Genomic DNA, 5,409 nt, shown 5'->3' with positions numbered 1-5,409 from the left:
AGCTAGCATAGTAAGACCCAGTACAAATCTGCCGGCACCTTTGACGGACACTGTGACTAGCACCAAGTAGCAATCTGGCCGTAGTCAGTAGTATAGTGGCAGCACGTACAATTTTGCCGGCAGATATACCGCGCACTGCAGCTAGCATAGTGAGACCCCAGTACAAATCTGCCGGCAACTTTGACGGACACTTTGACTAGTATACTGACACCAAGTAGCAATCTGCCTGTAGTCAGTAGTATAGTGGCAGCAAGTACAATTCTCCCGGCAGATATCCGCGCACTGCAGCTAGCATAGTAAGACCCAGTACAAATCTGCCGGCGCCTTTGACGGACACTTTGACTAGCACCCAAGTAGCAATCTGCCTGTAGTCAGTAGTATAGTGGCAGCAAGTACAATTCTGCCCGGCAGATATACGCGCACTGCAGCTAGCATAGTGAGACCCCAGTACAAATCTGCCGGCAACTTTGACGAGACACTTTGACTAGTATACTGACACCAAGTAGCAATCTGCCTGTAGTCAGTAGTATAGTGGCAGCAAGTACAATTCTGCCGGCAGATATACGCGCACTGCAGCTAGCATAGTAAGACCCAGTACAAATCTGCCGGCACCTTTGACGGACACTTTGACTAGCACCAAGTAGCAATCTGCCTGTAGTCAGTGAGATATGAGTGGCAAACGGAGTACAATTCTGCCGGCAGAATATACGCGCACTGCAGCTAGCATAGTGAGACCCAGTACAAATCTGCCGGTACCTTTGACGGACACTTTGACTAGTATACTGACACCAAGTAGCAATCTGCCTGTAGTCAGTAGTATAGTGGCAGCAAGTACAATTCTGCCGGCAGATATACGCGCACTGCAGCTAGCATAGTGGGACCCAGTACAAATCTGCCGGCACCTTTGACGGACACTTTGACTAGTATACTGACACCAAGTAGCAATCTGCCTGTAGTCAGTAGTATAGTGGCAGCAAGTACAATTCTGCCGGCAGATATACGCGCACTGTGGCTAGCATAGTGAGACCCAGTACAAATCTGCCGGCAACTTTGACGGACACTTTGACTAGTATACTGACACCAAGTAGCAATCTGCCTGTAGTCAGTAGTATAGTGGCAGCAAGTACAATTCTGCCGGCAGATATACGCGCACTGTGGCTAGCATAGTGAGACCCAGTACAAATCTGCCGGTACCTTTGACGGACACTTTGACTAGTATACTGACACCAAGTAGCAATCTGCCTGTAGTCAGTAGTATAGTGGCAGCAAGTACAATTCTGCCGGCAGATATACGCGCACTGTGGCTAGCATAGTGAGACCCAGTACAAATCTGCCGGTACCTTTGACGGACACTTTGACTAGTATACTGACACCAATGGCAATCTGCCTGTAGTCAGTAGTATAGTGGCAGCAAGTACAATTCTGCCGGCAGATATACGCGCACTGTGGATAGCATAGTGAGACCCAGTACAAATCTGCCGGTACCTTTGACGGACACTTTGACTAGTATACTGACACCAAGTAGCAATCTGCCTGTAGTCAGTAGTATAGTGGCAGCAAGTACAATTCTGCCGGCAGATATACGCGCACTGTGGCTAGCATAGTGAGACCCAGTACAAATCTGCCGGTACCTTTGACGGACACTTTGACTAGTATACTGACACCAAGTAGCAATCTGCCTGTAGTCAGTAGTATAGTGGCAGCAAGTACAATTCTGCCGGCAGATATACGCGCACTGTGGCTAGCATAGTGAGACCCAGTACAAATCTTTTTGATCTAATACATTTTCTGTATTTATAGTTGCCCCTGTGGATTAGAGATGCTGGAATTAATAGTCCTGACTGGAATTTACGAAGTTGACAAAATGTGTAATATTAATCGTATATAAATAGTTAAAATGGGAACTTTGTTAATGTCCTCTTTCTTCAAATTCTAATTCATCATTGATATCTCAGCATTTCCATATGTGATTTGAGAACACAGGGTACCTTTCCATGCGCCCTGTGAAAACAACGTCCTCTCTGTGATTTAACGATTTCCATCTGTGAAAAAGTATTTTTATCCTGTATGAGTCTTAATATTGAGCAAGATGTCTCCTACTAAGGAGGTTGCATTGATGCCCGCATTCGTCCGGGTTATGTTGCGTGAATCAAGTGTAATTTTACAATTATGAATGCTTTTTGTTAAGTTCTTACTTTGTGGTACATATAATATGTCGTTATTCGGGAAAATGTCGCGGTCTCCTTCTCTTGTCGGGGTCGTGTATCTTGTAAAAAAAAACGTAGGAACTTAGACGTTATTAGATGTGTAAAATATACTTGTTTCTTATTTGTTTTCTTGAGCACTTCTCGTAAAAGAAGGAAATTCACGACTGAGAGCTCCCTCACCAGCTCTCTACCTTGCCAAAGTACCTCCTACCAACACTAGTGCCTCGAGTTGTCGTTCGTAAACGGAGTCAGCGTACCACTGTCTGAACTCCTTCGTTCCATTTTAGACGAGGGACGAGGCAGTCGATGACGGGGAACGGGGCTGATCGGGCTTGACACTCTTCTTACGCCGTTCGCTAAATTGCCGTAGGCAGTCGTCCAGAATAGCGAGCCCTTCCTCTAGCCGAAGACCGTGACATTTCTCCCCGACTGCAGCTCGGAGTCCTCGCCGAGCCTCATCCTTTCCAGCAGGTCCAATCGCCGAGTCGACCGGCAGATCTGGAACGATCGACCTCGTTCCAATCGATGTCGAATCCGAACTTCCTAGCGCCACAGGGGCCGTATCATTAGGACCTGCACGCAAATGGTCGAGGCTAGCTCTCTCTCTCTTTTCTCGTAGTTTCTTCCGACTGTCAAGCTTAGCCCAACCCTTCTGTGCGGCCTCAATTCCAGAACCGTCGACAGTCTTCACCCTCGACGCCCAGTAGTACTTCGTAGCGTTCCAATATGTAAATGCAGAATACCGTTCCGTGTTTCGAGACTCACTCGTTCTCAAACACCAACAAGAGTGAAGCGGTCCAGCTTCACTCGTTCCAACCGGTCAGGGGACCAGTTAGAACAACACTTCCGCGTCGTCCACATCAGCGTTGGCTTCGACCAACCTGACGCTCCGACGTATCTCCGGGAGACCCTTCTTCTTGCGGTCTGCTTCCTCAAAGACGCTTATCATAGTTCCGAACTCGGGGAACAGCGCCGCTCGAGGTAACCAAAAGGTCTCGTATGTAGCCGTCAGCACTAGGTACTGCAGCTCACCCTTATCCACTCTCTTAGCAACGACGTCCACAATGGGCGACGAGACGCCGGTGAAAGCTGTCTCCTCCCCTCCGATCGACACTCGTTCCACAAAACTCGACTGAGGTAGATCTTCTTCTTGTAGTGGTCCCGGCTCCAATAGCAATCCGTTCCCGGCTTCATCCTCGATGGTCGCGTCACTACTCGTCTCGTTCCCAGTTGCCACATTCTCGCCGTTATCACTCTTACTGGCCACATTCTCGGCTATTCTTCCAGGCACTTAGTCCGCGTACGGTCGACTCCAGCGACCACGGAAGCGTTTCAACCGATTCACGTTCACAGCAACGACCCGGTCGGGGTGTTTAGGGATTGCGATCTTGTAAGCATTCTCCCCGACTTGGCCGACAATACGGTACGGGCCGTGCCAAGAAAATGCCAACTTCTTCGTCTTGGGTTTCGCCAACTTTCGCCCTGAAGAACTGATAGACCCAGACGGGATCGCCTACTTCGTACGTGACCTTGACTTGCTTACCCAATCGCTGCTCGTGACGATCTTGGGCCTTTAATAGCTGTCGTTCCACCAGGCGCCTTGAGTCACGTAGCGACAGATACAACTTCCTTCGGTACGAGGCAATCTCGTTGCTTTTCCAGTCCTTTCCGGTGTTGAGGAAGGCCAAGTCGATCGGCAATATTGGGTCACGACCGTACAAACTGAAAAAGGGAGTATCTCCAAGACCTTCATGATAGGCAGTCCGATAAGCCAATAGGACTCGAGGTAAATAGGTATCCCAATCGGTCTGAGTTTCACTCACGAACATCTTAAGCATTTTCAGCAGCGTCCCATTGAATCGCTCTACCAGTCCCTGAGTTTGGGGGTGGTAGGCGGCTCCAAACAACTTCTTTATCCCTAGCGTCTGGTATAATGATCGTGCCAAATCTGATGTGAAGTTCGTTCCTCGGTCACTAAGCAGTCGGTCTGGAACGCCGTGACGGCAAATGACACCTTCGAGCATAGCGTCTACAAAGGAGATCGTGTCCAACGATGCCACCGCGAAAGCTTCAGCCCATCTCGTGAAGTAATCCACGAACACCAAAATATACTTGTTCCCTCGTGGTGTGACCACTAAAGGACCGACGGCGTCAACCACCAACAACGAGAACGGTCCCGACAACTCCTGGATCGGCATCTTCTGCATTAGACCAGCTCTCCAGGGTCTCCGACCTTTACCACCACTACAAATGGCACATTCTTTCACATATTCTACCAAGTCCTTTCGCCATCCGTGCCAGTAGGCATGGCGCCTCACTTTGTCCAATGTCTTCGTCTTTCCCAAATGAGCAGAGAATATGTCAGCGTGACAATAATGTAGAGCTGTCTCGATAAACGGTATAGGAACGACAGGAACTGTCACGGTCCGCGCAGGACCAGCACGAGCCCCTAAGTGCACGAGACGCATAAGGACCCCGTTCTTCATCTAGTGGTGCGGTGACATCTTTAGCACCGTCACCCTTAGTTGAGGATCCAAGGCCAGCGCACCGTCCTTCAGAAATGCTCTCATGGCACGCATCCACAGCACCCGCTCTTGTTCTTTTACAAACTTGTCGCAGTCCAACCCGAACACGTCGATCGTGGAGGGCAGGGAAGAAGGAGCGCCAGCTTGTAGTTCTTCCTCTTGTTCTTCCTGGGTGAGCTCGTTGGCAGGTGCCGCCTCTTCGGTCTGCTCCCCGACTAAAACTGAACCGTCGGTCACGTTTTAGCCCTCGTTCCCATCTGAAACGATCGTTCCAAGTCTGTCAGGCGGATCGTTCCTTTCTTCGTTCAAGAGATCATTCATCGTGATGGCCCCTATCGTTTCCTTCCCGGCGCGATGATATAGCCTTGACAAGCCGTCTGCGTGCCCCATGGACGTCCCAGGAAAACAGCAAACTGTCAACTGACCGCTCGCTCATTGAAAAGCGCCTTCTCACGCATGTCCTCGCATTTTTGGTGGCGCTCCTCCTCGTCGCTGAGGTTCTGGGTTGCGCCTTGGAAGGACTTCTTTAGAGCCTCCATTGAGTCCTGCACAATTGAAGGTCAAAACCGCAAGTTGTTAAAAACTGAAATTTGGACCAATTAAAGAGCTCACCCGGAGTAGCATGAGTGTGATTGGTTTATGATTGGTTTAGACACACGGGACTGCAGACGAAGCCT

Source organism: Phytophthora infestans, genomic scaffold, assembly GCF_000142945.1.
Source record: "Phytophthora infestans T30-4 supercont1.77 genomic scaffold, whole genome shotgun sequence".
Lineage (NCBI taxonomy): Eukaryota > Oomycota > Peronosporomycetes > Peronosporales > Peronosporaceae > Phytophthora > Phytophthora infestans.
This window is presented reverse-complemented; position numbering follows the sequence as displayed.